Source organism: Apteryx mantelli, chromosome 1 (assembly GCF_036417845.1).
Source record: "Apteryx mantelli isolate bAptMan1 chromosome 1, bAptMan1.hap1, whole genome shotgun sequence".
Lineage (NCBI taxonomy): Eukaryota > Metazoa > Chordata > Aves > Apterygiformes > Apterygidae > Apteryx > Apteryx mantelli.
Window position 1 is genome coordinate 64758264 of NC_089978.1, and position 15878 is coordinate 64774141.

A 15878-nucleotide genomic window follows, 5' to 3' on the forward strand; every position below is an offset into this window, starting at 1 on the left:
AGGAGCTTTCTACAAAAAAATGCACATCAGTACAGGGCTTCCAAACACCATTGCTTATTGCTTAGCAATATAAGAAACACTCAGCAGGATAAGAAATATGAATGGCATAATTTCTGCATTCATTTTTCTATCTTAATTTTCTATAATTTTGAGCAGTCCCCAGTCTGCAACAGATTGTCTCAAGGTGTTTAAATTTCTCTTGAAAGTCATGGCTTTTTTCCTGATTTGTGAAACCTTGCTGTCCTATCTAACCATTTTATGACTTTGGCTGTCCAGTTAAGCCAGGCTGTTCCTGACCTTGGCCCTAGCTCCCCCGTTCTGAACAGTGTTTGCCTCTTAAAGACTTGTTTATTTTTCCTTCCTACCTGCCTTTGCTGATGAGACTTCCCCCAGTGTATAAAACCCACTGGAACACAGACTTCTTTGTTCTGCTTTGGGTAACTTTCCATTGTTTCAGAATAAACTCTTCCCTGCAGACAGAGAAGAGAACACTAGCTCTCCTGGGCTTCTGCTAACCCATCATCCCAACTTGCTTTTAACAACTGTCTGTGGTCTGGAGGGACACAGTGTAGTCTTTGCCAGCAATACTGCATACACTTTAATATAGAAGCTTTTTTTTTTTTTTTTTAAGGAATTATGCAATAATAACTCTACATCATGAAACAGAATCTGTAAAATGTGTATAGACAAATATTCAAATCATCCCAGCCAATGAACTCATTTGGATTTCATACAGTTTATTCTCCCAGTAGAACTATTGAGTTCACTGGCAGGGACAGTTCTCCTGGGACAGAAAATTATATGTAATCCAGATGATCTCTTTGCAAAAATCTCTGGGCGCTTTCCTTTCTCTAATCTACTTTTATATGAGGAGCTAAAGTGACTGTGGCACACCATGCTAACAAAACACTTATGCCTTTTCATTTTCTATTCTGTTTCTGTCCCAGATAGTGGAAGGAAGAAGGAAAATAATGCTGTGTGTATTCTTTTTTACGAAAGGGTCTGTGGAGAGTTAATGTTTGTAATCTACAATACTACTGGGATTCAGAAGTTTATAGACCTGCATTTTGTTAGTATTTCTCATCATTACTAAAAAGGTTTTACTGGACAGAATTTAGATGGGTGAATTTATTTTTCTATTGCTATAGAAGGAGAAAAACTATAAATATTTTTGGAAATCTTTGTTAATGCAAAACAAAACAGATAAAAACAGTAAATGGGTGAGACATGCCTTGTTTGCAGTCTAATTTTAATGAAGCAGTTATAACTGACATAAGGTTAAGGTTAGTTTTTACAGCACCCATTAGTAAGAGTTAGTACAGTCAAATTACTCTGAGATAGACTAAATCAAGCCTTACTTGCATGATTAAGTTTTCAGGATTCATACAGCATCATGCTATTGTGCCCTTGAAAGTCCCCAATGCTGCATATACTGCAGAATGAATTTAGGTTAGAATTATACATCAGTTAAAGGCAATTAGATTTCTAGTTCCACTTTCCACAGATGATAAGGAAAGAATCATAATTTCCCTCCTCCATGTTCCTCCCCCCCCCCCGAAATACAGAGCGAACAGTATCTTGGTCTTGCTTTTCAACAAGTAAATAAACTGATAATAACAACAATTATTCTGTTAAATTTCTGTTCATTCGGAAGGAACTTTGGAGTCTGGGAGATTTCTACTAAATAGCTTTGCTTCAATGCAAAGAAAAGGCCAAATGAATGCACCATAGTTAGTCCCTAACTCAGCTGGAGTGAGCACAGAGCGAGGATGCAGACTGGCAAGCGATGACAAATCTTGCGACAGCCCCCAGCTGGCAGCTCTGCCCTTCTGACAGAGGTCAACAGCAGAGTCAGCAGAGATAATGCGGGTCTGCTTGTGAGCTGTTTCAGCACAAAGTCCTTCACTGGCAGTTTGAAATGAGGCTTTGGGCTTTACATTTTACATCTCTGAGGGTGAGAGTTTACAGTACAGATGAACTAATAGCTCATTTCCAGTAAAATTGGCCTTCCCTTTTTTCCCTCCTCTCTTATCCTAGATGTGTGCTCCCACCTTTTCCCTTGTGCATACTTTGGCATTCACGTGACCTCAAAATGAGCCAGTTCAACTTGCTTAGCCAACAGGAAGCTAACATAATTAAAATAGAAATGGTTTCCTAGGAGCATAGGTGGCTTGAAGAAGGAAACAGAACTGTACCTGTAAGTGAGCAAAGCAGGACTGCACCCTTTGATGTAGACTTTCTAGATTGGCTCATTCATACTGTAAAGCTTCATCCTGTGAAGTGGCGTGGAAATGGAGATCATGTTTCTCATACCAGCTGCAGTGGGTAGTTACTTTCACCAAAGGGAAAGAACAAATAATTGTGGGTTTTAAGAAGACCTACACAGCCACAGAATGATCTACTAGAGTGTGTATGCTGATGCACTGAGATTACCCATTATGCAGGTCATGTTTGAGGTAGCCATTAAATCAGCAAATTACCTGGGTAATCCATTACTCTGATCTAGCTTGCTGCATTACTATTGTGTTACTATCTAAAATCATCAACACTTAAATTCTGGCTGTTCCCACAAGCAGTGCAGGTAGAATAAGACTAACACATCACTTAGGTTTGTGTATGCTGCAACTATGAAATGTGATCTCAGCATGTGCAGGATACTTGAATTAGCTTTAATCTAGCTATTACATGTGCCAACAGCAGTGAAATGGAAGTAGCATGGCTTCTCCAGAAGCTCTATAAGACTACCTAGGACCCTGCATACTTACTTGGTTGACTTACAAATGTTTGCTGGCCGCTGAGCAGCTTTGCTTACCAGAGCTTAAAAATAGCCTGGGCACACTGAAATCAGCTCCAAAATGAGAGAAGATAGAGAGATAGAGGTAGGTAGAGAGGTAGCTAGAACCTTCACTTAAACTTTTCCAAAACCACCTACTGGTGTGTGTTCCCTATGAACTACCAAGAAAACCAGCAGCCCCATTTGCAGATTCTCAGAGCTGAGTCTGGCAAGGAAAACTCTGGAAAACTTTCCTGCTTTCTACCGATTCCCTTCAGCAAAGTAAAAACACATCAATTTAAGCAAATCAACATCATTGGACAAAATATTTCTATTTCCACTTCTCAGATCATTTCTATTGGTTCAACTGTTATTTGGCCCTTGCTTACAGGTATAACATAATTATCATCTTAAGCACAGCTTCCCAGGTGGAGGGATTGCTCTACAGCATGTTTGCTCTGGAAGACAGCAGATGCAGTTCTGGAGCTCAGAACATGCAATGCAATGTGTGCCCTAGTCCCTAAGTGAGAGTACCCCCCAAAGTACTACCCCAGCAAAACAGAACAAATGACAGGAAACATCATTAAAGCTGAATAGCTCTACTTTCCATTTAACTGAAAAGAAAACCCAATTATCTAATATATTTATGACTCAAAGTTTTGGTTTATAATCAGGTAATTGAAGCACTATTTGGAGCGAGAGGGAGAAGAAGAAAGAGAGAAGGCAGTCAAATTTGCTTTAAAAGCTTCTGTACCACCTTTTGAGCTTAAAACATTTCTGTTCTGTTAATTTCATGTCATTCAGACGCTCACAGTGAATGTCAAATACTGACACAAGATAGAGTGGATCATTTTCCATTCGTACATCTCAGCCCAACCAAATGAAGAACTCTAATCCTTGTCAAAGCCTCACATCACTTTTGCTTGGACTCTCTCATGAAGTTGCCACATTTCTGGTTGGATTTCCCCTAATCTTTCATGAAGAGCAGTTGTTAGGCATAAAGTTAGCATGCAAGGCCTGTGAGGAGCTGCTTCTGGCAGAAAGGACCTCATTAAAAGTGGTCAGAGGATCATGGTAATAAATAGAAAATCTCAGAGGAAGTAGCCTGGCCTTGGCTAACGGGCTCCAGTTGACTGTCTGCACTTACATCTTAGGGGGTTAGGAAGAAATGAAAGAGCTGCACAGGATTAGACTCTTTTTTTTTTTTTTCCTGCCTAGAAAATAAAGGCTACAGGCTTCTGAGAATTTTTGTCTCAGACGTTTTTATACTTATTTTATAGAAGGGCATGATACATGTGTTCTTCCTACAGTATTGATGTTATATATGATAACAAGAAACTATGTCAGAACCAAATTTTATTTAAAAGCAGAACAGATTCAAATAATTCAGATAAATCCTTTTCTAAAATTAATTCCTTTCTTCTGGATTTCAGAGTATTTAGAATTGACTCCAAAGGAATATATTTCCTTCCTTCCATTTTAAATGCTGATAAAGTCTACATCTTGGTTTTAGTTTGAAGATGTTCATCACCCCAGCCTTTAAGAATGAATTATTATCACTGAAAACAAAGAAAAAAACCCAAGCAATTTAAAATATGAAGTATGGTGCTATAATGGAAATAGATGAATTGAAATATATAATGGAGAATGTAATTACTCCATTCTGTTCTCTGTGCAAGCTGAGTAGCTGAGTATCTTGCTTTATCTCTTCAAAGAACAGGTGACAAACATCAGGTGGATACAGTAAAAACATTGCTTGATAAGTATAAATTTAATCAACAATCTAAAATAACCCATCAATAGTTAATGTAGACATAGACATGTTTTTGCTCTGAATGTTTACAGTTCTAGTCAATATTGTTAATGAGGATCCTATGAAATAGAACCTGCTTCTGCTGAAGTGAACCAAGACTCAGCAGATAAGACTCCAGTTCTTGGGTTCCCAAGCAACCTTGGGAATTTTTTGTCTCCATGCTTTAGCCACTTTCTTCCTCCTAGACCACAGGAATAGCAACAGTATTAGTAGATGAGCAGATTTATTTTTTTTAACAATGTTTGTATGATTATTTACACCTATCAATTCAAGCATTCTTTACATCAATATTCTTTGCCTCCTACTTATGATGTGCCACCTCTGTGAATGTTTCTGTCAGTGCACTATTTCAGGATAACATATCCGGAAGTAAATACAACAGGAAAGAGTAGCCAGTTGATGCTAATCTGTATAAAAAGCATGAAGGAAAAAAAATCACTGAAAATAACTTATGTAACCCTTATATGCCAGTAATAATTCTTTTCTCAGGAAACAGTTTTCAAAACTTCAACCCCTTTCTCCTGCACTTTTCAGGATCTTTAACTTGTACAATGTAAGTAGAGTAAGGCATATAAAACAGAAAACAATTCCAGGCATGTTTGTTTTAGCAGCAATAGATCTTCATTTAGGCCTTCATTAATGAGACCTTTTTCTTGTTTTGTTGCCTTTTCTCATCTTCTTTATTTAAGACCTTTTTTGGTCATTGCTTGATTTCTGTATTCCTCCTTTAACCAGTCCTTGAATAATCCTATAGAAACATCTGATTTTCCTATCTTTCCTATACTCTCTTTTCTACTTTAATACTTTCTCATTTGTTTTATCTTTCTCATCTACCATACTTTCCCCTCCAGATCTCCATCAAAAAAACATTTTCTATAATAGCTGACTAATACAGAGATGTAAAGGAATAGTTTAATTATTTCATTTCAGTTTTTGATGACAATAAGAGCTAAAAGTGCTAATTCCAGGCTTTCACTACCCTTACAAAATTAAATATTAGCTATGAACGATAAAGCAGATCCCTGAATAATGTGCATAAGAGCTCACAATCCACTTAATACTAACCTGAAGCAGTCTAAATAATAGTAGAAAAATGTAGTGGTAATGAGCATAATATTTTACCTGGGCAAATAATTTATCACTGAAACAATTTCCCAAAGCATGAGGTAGGTTCTGCACTGCACTGAAGTCTTTATTATTGAGCTGCTAGTCTTTTTAAAGGGTATTTTAGCCAGAATCTTTTAATGAGTACATTAGATTTAGGAAACAGGAAAACTCAAACGTTCTCAAAATCTATGCAACAATGCAGTTAGAAAAGGAAGTCTTGCAGGCAAAGCATTCACCATTCTTAAATGTCTGTCTTTTCTGTATTTAAAATAATTTGACTACTTAAAAAAATCTAGGAAAAAAATAGTGAATGTACAGAAGAGTGAATAGGGCTTAACAAGATTCAGGGTTTTGCCAGACCACAACAGGAGGTGGAAGAGGTACCGTTCTAACTGCAAAGGCAATATAAGGAAGGCCTTCACACTGTAGAACAGTCTTTCTTCTTCCCATGTTCCTTTGCAGCCTGAAAGGAGAAAATACGAGCTGGTTCAGGGAAAAGTATAATCAACAGGATTTGGAGAAGGGGTAGGTAGAAAAAGGTGGATGCTACAGTGGCAACACAAGTGTTCACCTGTTTACTGTTTCTTGAAATACCATTCAGTACCTGCCAGCCTCCAAATAGTTTTACCACTGCCTTGTGTTAAGGAAGTAGACTGGCAGCAGCAAAAATTACAGCTGTCAGAGCTGGCCCCAATCTTTCTTGTTGCTGTAGGCCCTGTAGGAGGGTGATGCTGCATTAAATCTCTGCTGTCCTTTCACAGAGAGCTTATGTCTTTAAACAACAGGTGTGCTACTGAGGAAAAAAAAAAAACAGTCAATTATATAGGTAGAATGACTATGTAGTTGCCTTTGGATAACATAATATTCATCATTTACCCATGTAGATGCATTCACATAAAAAGTTATGCAGCATATTTTTTGTAAGGCTGATGTTTTTCCCATAGCCTTTACTACAAAGTTGGAGGTTATCTTTAAATCGTGACATAGACACACTCTCTAAATGTGTAGCAAACTTTCTTCTTGCTCAGTCACTCACCCACCACCACAGCATAACTGCTAATAAAGTTCAAGGAGAGTTTCAGATAGATACTAATGAACAATATAAATTTATTCCCCCAAAAAGGTGCAACAGAAGAGGCTTAACTTTTTCTGAAATACTATTCATTAATGTAGCAGATAAACAACCTCAGTAAAAAAATGATTTATTTTATCAAAACCCTCATGAAAAAGCTAGTTAAGCACCAAATTTTTACAAGCATGTAAGGACACAGAGATACCAACAAGTCTTTGAGGAGGGTCTTTTCTTTTCTTTTCTTTTCTTTTCTTTTCTTTTCTTTTCTTTTCTTTTCTTTTCTTTTCTTTTCTTTTTTCTTTTTTCTTTTTTCTTTTTTCTTTGTCAAAATCATCTTATGCCCCATCAGATCAATGGGTGTTAGATTCCTTATGGCAGGAGTGATCAGCTGGTGGATTTTAGCAGCTCACAAGTAGTGTGCTTACAGCTCCCTTGAGCTGCTTCTCTGCTGAGATAGTGACATACAAACAACAAGAGACCTGAGCTGGCATAGAGACTTTTGGCTTGTTTGAATATTTGTCTGTTTATATCCCACTGGTCAAATACTCCCAGAACTCATCTCTCAACTGAGGTACATACCTTTGTGCAGAGATTTTGACATGCGACACCTGAGTCAGGAAGATTGGTCACCTTTGGATTAAATGGCTCGTAAAATGCCATTAGTGTCCTAAAATATCAATGTTACTTTTGTTACATATTATCCATGTTACATATTTTACTTGTCACTAGTGTCTTGTATTTTATATTTTATATGCAACATCCTGCAACCTTGGTATATTCCTCTGATGCTACATAAATTTGTCAGTGAGCAGGGCAGGCAGCATCATGTGCCTTGCCTCAGACAAATGGCTTTTTTCCCCTCAGCACTCTTAGAAAACATCTGGCTTTACTCAGAAAAGTATGAAAGCAAATAGGTTGACTATATGTCTGGACTTCAGCTGGTCTCACACTGGAAACTGTTTTGGAAATGAGCTGGAGTAGTTTTATTGAAGAAGTGGCCTTTTACAGGGACGGGATTCTCTGAATAGAGGTTGCAAAGTGGCTCAGGGTTCTGCTGGATTTGTGCCAAAAGTGGTCCTGGCACTGCTCCACCTATTATTACAGTCTGGGGAGTAAAATATGACTAGATTTGGTAGTACCTACATCACTGCTATGCATAATATTGATTATAGGCATGCTCATGCCAGACCACTGTATTGTATACCCTATCTTTAAATGGATATTTTACTCCTACAAGGACTCGCAGGGAAATAATGAGACCTTCAAAGAGGATGCCTCATCACTGTGTTGAGGATATTTGCCAGTTCTCAAGTACATCATCTGACAGTGTTCCAAAGGTCTTGATTTTCAGTGAAATCATCAGCTCTTGGCTCAGATACCACTTTCCCAGGACAGGACAGCTCCCTTGCATTCAGCTGCTGAAATTCTTCTTGCTCATGAAAGCTTTGTTAAAAGTTCATTTACTAAAGAGAATTTAGTAGAAAATATGATACTGCTGTAGGCAACATACTCGTTCCTTGTGAACTCAAACACATGCCTCTGAAATGAAGAAAGACCATTTTCTCTCCAGAAAGTTTCTAAAAATAATAAATGCTCTCTGCAGAAGTGCAGAGACATCCTATTTCCGTTCAAATAGACACAGTAATCCTTTCTTTTCTTTTGATTATTAGAAAGTTTCTTCACTACAAAATCCCCCCAAATGCACTCTGATGCATACAGATATATATTTAGCTGCTCCTCCATTTATTTTTAAAAGAAGTTTCTTTAAAGAAAAAAAAAAGAATGATCATGTTATAAGACTATGTTTTGAAGATTTAATGGCTTCTGTAATGGAGAAGGCTGCAGTTCCTGCAGCTAGAGCAAAACCTCTTCTTAGAAAATCATCTGCACAGATGCTCAAAATTGACTTTCAGACTCAAAGATAGATTCATCTAAATCAGGGTCATGTTCAGCTGTAGGGCCACTGAACTGCACTGCCATTGCATGTGGGGGGAGTATCTGGAGCTAAGCTTATTTTCAAGCAATGATGCTCTGTTTTCCAGAACTATATTCACTTTGTGAGGAAATGATTAAAATAAGTCTAATCATTTGGATGAAATGTTGTCCATTTATCTGAGTAAATATGCATTAAGTGCAGCATCTAAAAGCTGTTGAAAATTTATATTAATTTAATTCCTTTTTTTTCTTATGAAACAATGCTGCTGTAAATGATGTAGGTCCTATCATTTAGTTTAAAATATGTTAAATGTTGTGTTAATTTAAAACTAATGCTTTGGTTATACTGAGCAAAATACTATGGCTCCAGTGTCAAGTGTTAATGACCAAAAAGAGGGGCACATGTAAGGGAAATACTGTATGAAGCTTAAAATAATTTGGGGTTTGTTTAACAGACCCTGTAATTTTGGTTTCATGAATCAGTATGTCAAATCTACAAAACACACAGTAATGAAAGTGATATTAGTTCTTTGTGAGATAGTTGTAAAAAAATATATGATTGTAAGGACATTGTGTAGCTCTCTATCATTAAATAGTGCTGTCTTATCCAAATATCTCAGCTCACACTATGTCCAAAATAAATTTAGAACCAGCTGCAATACCCTGTTGTATATTAGGTAAGAAGGTCATACTAGCTTTATATTGGGGGGAAAGAATTTGCATGCAGTTTATATTGGAAAGAGACAGCACCACACTTTGATCAAGATCTGTATTCTGATCTGCTTTTGCAAAAGAAAAATGATGCAAGTGAAACTTGATCAAAGTAAGCTGTTGACTCCTTCCTATTAACATATATTTGATATATTTTGACAAAATTCTCATGAGCTATCTGGTGTATTCGTTTGGTGTAAGTGTACCCCAACTCCTGCTTGAAGTGCTTGAAGACCCATGTAGGGAATTTCTTCTGTTTAATTGCTAAAATGGTACCAATGCTATGGCTGCATACTCTTCTCTGACACTGGACTTCCACCTACACAAGGGCTTCCCACAGCACAGGGGAACACTAATTTTAGCAGGAAACAATGAGCAATCATCCCAATCAATGTGCTTCCAAACAGCTCAAGTTCACTTTTAATTGAAGTATTAATTCAATATTCCCTTGTTAGTGTTCCAGGAATCCACAAGCCTTCCATGATCCCCCCCAGTGGCTCTTTACTACAAAGTGGCAAAGCGGTTGGAAATGGTTGTGTAACAGTTTCCCTTGAAGCAGGAAAGCCCAGGTACTGACCAAATAATCTTGACAGAAATGTATCACAGTAGCCAGTTTCTTTCTCCCTCCCACATGCCCCAAAAGGGAAAGCACTTTAAAAGATCCCGAGTTTTACATTTCTTCTCTCCAGCTCATGCCCCACAGACCAAGTCAGTGCAGGAAAAAGGTGGCAGTGTTATCACTTTCTTCATAAAGCGGAGAAAAGGAAGATGTAAAACAGGTCATTGACTCCTTTATTGCACCTGACCCAGAGCAGCGGATCTTTGCCACTGATCTGGATCAGGGGAGCACTTTGCTGCTTCAGACTAAAGCAAAAGCCTGGGACGTCCCACAAGAGCTATTCCAGGAGCAAAATGTTAGTAATTCTGTAGCCTTTATAGAAGCTGTAGGGCAGACACAAATAACACCTGTAGCAGCAGAAAAATTATAGATATGTTTAGGCATCCATCCTTTAATAACAACCCAGGTGAAAGCACTGCTTCAACACCGTTCAGTTCGTACTGCTGTTTGCTCTCTCTTGGCCCAAGGATACAATGAGGATTCCTTCCCTGTAGAGATAATTGAACAGTCAAACCCTTGTGCCTTCAAAGTGTCTGGTCCCTTATGTCTGACATGCCTTTATTTTGTTTTGGGAATACAAATTACATAGTACCCATGAAATACTGATGAATGCTAAATTCAACACTAAATATGTTTTGGTTTTTTTTAATCACAGCTGAGAAGCTAAAAATTATGCTGCAGCTGATTCAGAAACTTAAAATAAAACACAAAAAAGGTAATTTTATAATCCTAATCCTGAAATTCCTTTCCAGATTCATACTTTATTTTATTTGTTGGCTTAGATTTTTTTTTTTTTTTTGGATGATGTTTTCAATCACTGTTAAGGCTAATTTCTCATATCAAACAAGCAAGGCAAAAACGCGTGCCCTTGAAACCTTGATCTCAGTTTACCAATTTCATTTAACATTCAGCTCATCTTCATACAGGTCCTGAGACCAGGAGGTTACCAAGTGGCAATGAAACTTTTTTCCGTCCACCTGTCAGCTCCAAGCAAGGATCATGTTTATAACAGCCACTCTCCAGCACTTTTAAGAAAGAAGTAAATAGGTTTGATCCAAACCCTGTTCTTATGAGCGAGAATATTTCACAAATGTATTCATAAATGTAGTAAAGTCTGTCTTAAAATTAGATTGCTAACCCCTCATTATTCCAGTCAGAAGTATTGGGGTTTTAAAAGTTGTTTGTTTGTTTTTTTTGTTTTTTTCTCTCCTCTTCCCTAGGGCTTTGTTATTCTGGTAGTTTGAAACCTATTTCTAGCCTAGATTTATTCATGACCCATGTATACTTGCTTCTTTTTGTACCAACATTATCTGTGGCATAAGTGGTTCTTCTCCCTCACAAGTGTTTGTCCTTGAAGTATTTAGAAAGAACAGTTTCAGCCATTTTTTTGCTAAAGTACAAAACTCAGGATTAGATCCTCCAAGGTATTTTTGTGTCTAACTCCTGTTTAGGCCTAACATTCCCACTGAAACCAATTACTTCGTTGGGCATTAGGCTCCTCAGTAGGAGTCCAGGGTCTCAAGAACTCAGAGAGCCTGAACTGAAACACTTCTGCTTTCCTTTCATTATCTTTCTCGAACATGGACAACACGATACTAAAGATAAAATCTTTCCAGTGTTGATATTAGTAACACAGAGTTATTATTATTTTCCCAGGTCTGTTTGTATCACCTGCTTTATCGTAGGTTAAGTTTGACTTTTTCATGACTGAACCATATTTGCTGCACTGTCTGTGACCAGCTAAAGTAATCAAGCCTTTCTACTTTAGTCATTGCTAGTAGATGATCTAATAGTAGAAATTAGTGCTACTAGCCTTTAACTGCATACCTTTGCATTTTAAACTGTAAAATTTCATTCTGTTTCAGCTATGCCACTCGAGGACACACAGTTCCTCCTACAGAGTGTTTGATCCACTGTTGACTAAGCACACCCTCTAACTTAACATTTCCATAACATGATGTCATTAGCTAAGTTACTAAATGTCTCAACTCTGATCTTTGAGTAAGTCTACTAGTAGCATTTCTCCAGCCTCCCAGTTCATTTCTCCTTGAAATGCATTAGTATTTGCTCCAGGGGTTGCAGCTGGAATATGATTTGGAAGATAGAAAAATATAGAGCTGCATACCTAAAACTTTGCCTGATCATGCTCTGATCTTTGCAGTTCTTGTGCTAATGCTCTGCTTTCCAAGCCCAGTTAGGGGTTTCCCACATGATATCATATTAATGCTTTACTGAAGTCTCTATAGATTAGATTTACCACGTTTGCCTTCATAGGAAGATCAGTTACCAAACATAACTATGAGGTTAGCCTGACATGACATACCTTTGATGTACATTTATCCCTTTTTCAGTTTACTTCAATGAGTTTAAGAATTCTTTCCATTTGATCTGCCTGATCTAGGCTGGGACTGATCTCCCAAACAGCTGATTTACCTGCATCTTCTCTCCCAGTAGGTTCATTGGGACTTTAGCGTGATTTCTGTATTTCAGGAAATGCCCTCCTGACTCTCTGGCTCTCCAAGTTGTTCCATGCCCACAGACCACCTCAAACACACAAAAATCTGTTCCTATCTGAGGACAGCCAGACTCAGGCCTGTAGCTGTTCTGTTTTAATATGGTAAATGGGATATTGAAGATTTATCTGCATCAGTCAAGCAAAATCATGCAAGTGTTGCTGTTGTTTCTACAAAAGGTTACAAATATTGTAACTCCATTAGAAATACAAATGTAAAGTGCACTTAAACACTGTCCAAGTTGTTACGCTGATGAAACTTAATTGCCTGTTGTCCATGAAACATTACACACTGCAGAAAAGACTCAGTTGCTGAGACATGGACAACACTGCTCATGCATTCACCAAATGCATAAACTGAACTGTTAAAAGAATCTCATTTTGTCCTTGTTTATATGAGCATCATACAAAACAGGAAAATATTTTCTATTGTGCACTGGTCCAAAGAATATGCCAAATAGCTGCTTGAATATACCTTGCAGAAAATTCTGCCTTTCTATTTAATGTTATAAATCTTTGGTGCTTCCCTCCTAATGTTTGCAAGTGAAAAAACTGTGGCACTTATGTCTTTTTTTTGTCCCCCCCCCCCCTTCTTTCTCCTTACTAGGTCAGAGCATTAAATGTTAAAAGGCCAGACTAACAATATCTTCTCTTAAATGTAAGTGAACAATATTTCTAGTTATATTTTAGAAATATCTAAAGAAAAGTTTTTGACTCCTATTATGAAGGATTAATTGATATTTATTTTTTAATTGTACCACTGAGAAATGAAAAGCACTAGGGAACTCCTTTGACCTTCAGATAAATGAATGTGAAGTTCCTCTTGAGACTGAGTGATAACATGCTGGATTTCTGTGTGTGTGTATATACCTATAATTCCATATGTGTTTACAAGGCTTTTCCTGGAGGTAAATCCTTACATCATCATGTAGTCACTTGGGAGTATTTCCAGGCGATGGTATAAGAACAAAGCAACAGTTAACTCCCCTTGTTCAGTTCCTGGCGCTCTTGTCCACCAAACAAGAGTGTTAATAAAAGGTCAACAGAGAATCTTCTTTAATGTCTTTTGCAAAGGGAAACAGTGCCTTTTCTTGGAAAGGAATATACTGGTTACAACACTTTGTGAAATCAGAAATTCTTTATCTTTTCCCCACAATTTTAGAAAAATTGCTACTGATATCCATGGGAATTTTACTTAACTAAGGGCTTAAAATTGCCAAAAATCAAAACACTGAGATTAGTTAAATTTCATTGGGAAATTTTTATGAGCAAAAGTTTTGTCAGTCTGTGGAATTTGTGAAACAATCTTACTATGAATTATCTTACTATGAATTACTGTAAGAAAATGCAGAAAAGTATTGTTATTACATTATTATTGCTTTCATAACATATATTAAATATACTTAATTTTCTGAAAGGGTATGAAAGTAGGGACTGATCTTAATTTGAAACAAGAAATTTAATGATGGAATATTTTATCAAATATTTATAATAAATATTATTTTTGTCCTTTATTTGTGGAAAGACAAAAGGATGTTAGTCTGCTGATCAACTATCTTTCTTGGTTATCACTGATGTATCTTGTGATTAAGTAATTTTAAGTTTTGTTGACTCAAACCCTAAAACTTGGTCTAATAATATTAGTTTCAAGATCTGTTGCATAGATTTTAGATGTTTATGTAATAGGAACGAAATACCGGAAAAAAAGAAAAAAAAAAAGGAAACTTATTTGGAAGTCAGTTTGACTGCTGTAACTCCATAAGGAAAAATACATTTAATATCTTATACCTCAAGTCAAAAGAAAACAAACTTGTTGGTGTATATGCTACTTTTAATTTTTACAGTCTTTTCATAATTAACCAAAAAAAGCTTTCTGTTATAGAATTTTAAGACAGCTGCTAATAAGTATTGTGAAAAATTAGAGTATATTGCAATCATTAAATCCCACATGAGTTGTAGCATAGGTAAACTAGCAGGTCTGCTGTGGACAGTTCAGCCTCCCCCTCACACATGCTTCCTCCCCTCCCACCCCACTCCAAGAATTTCTTTCCTTTCTCACTCAGCGATTAAAAAGCTCTCACAATCTGATGACTGCAAGAGACTGATATCTCTTTTGTAAAATATTGTAACCATTGTTGTAAGGAAGGGAAAACAGATTAAACTGAAAAGGATGTTGGCTATGCCACTAGGATAGATACATCAATCAATCATTCTTGATCAATATCATCCTTAACGTCTTTAACCTTAACAAAGCTCTTTACTGGGCAACCATCAGTTCTGGACTTACGCATTTTGATTTACATCAAGAGTAGCAGGAACAAACTATGCAACTAGTTCATATTATAATTTGCTCATTTACACTTTAATGAATAAATTATTATGCTGCATCCGTTCCGTTCTGCTGTCATGATAAAACTTGCATTTATATAACTTGTAATCAGTTTCACTATGGGCACAAGAGAAAAAAATGATTTTAAGATGACAACCACAATTTATATATATATATATATATATATATATATATATATTTACTGCATGTTTCTGAGAATTTACAAATGGTTTGTAGCAACATGCCAAAGAGAAAGTGCTATTAGGGGTGTGTCTACAGCAATTATTGCTGTTTTGACAGCTAGAATGGATAGAAAGAATTATAGGCTGTGCCCTCTACATTTTGCATGCCTGAGCTATAGGCATTAGAGATTTTGCTTCTTTCAATTTTACTTTGCTACTACTCTCACTGTTGGATCAGATGGGAAAAAATAGCAGCCTTCTGACTTTTTTTTTTATATCTACACTAGTCTACATCAGTAGATTTCAACATGAGATCAATGAATCTCAGTGAGTCTAAGATCTACTGCTAAATGGTCACATGCATTTATTATTATAGGTATCACTCTCCCCATTGAGAATTCTTTCAGATTTCAATGTCTGTAAACCCAGACATTGAAATATCATTGGTACCCATCCTTGGAAATCCTTTAAAATCTAATAGTCCGGTCTTTTATGGGAGTACAAAAATTCTATCAACTCTCACTTTGCTCTCCCCAGCACTGCATTTTGTTGCTTTCCTTTTTTGTCATTAATTGACTATAACTCAAAGCAACCAATACCTTTGAGAGTTAATCTCAGAATATGGGGTGGGGGAAGGGGAATGCAGAGGGAGGAAACACACTTCCTCCATATGACAAATGAAGTGTGAACTTTCTCAAAGTGTTCATGCTAAAGATTATTTTTTCACCAGGAGGGACTGGAACTTATCTGCAGAACCTAAATCTGTAGTTTTACCTTCATAAATTCATCAGTGTGCTGATTGATTGATATATCTACCCTAGTGAC

At 36.8% G+C, this 15878-nt stretch overlaps 1 protein-coding gene across 1 annotated transcript in view; it reads right to left on the bottom strand.

Moving 5' to 3' along the window:
• The window catches only part of NALF1 (NALCN channel auxiliary factor 1), a 489143-nt gene that overhangs the window by 100191 nt on the left and 373074 nt on the right, over positions 1-15878 (bottom strand). The window lies entirely within an intron of this gene.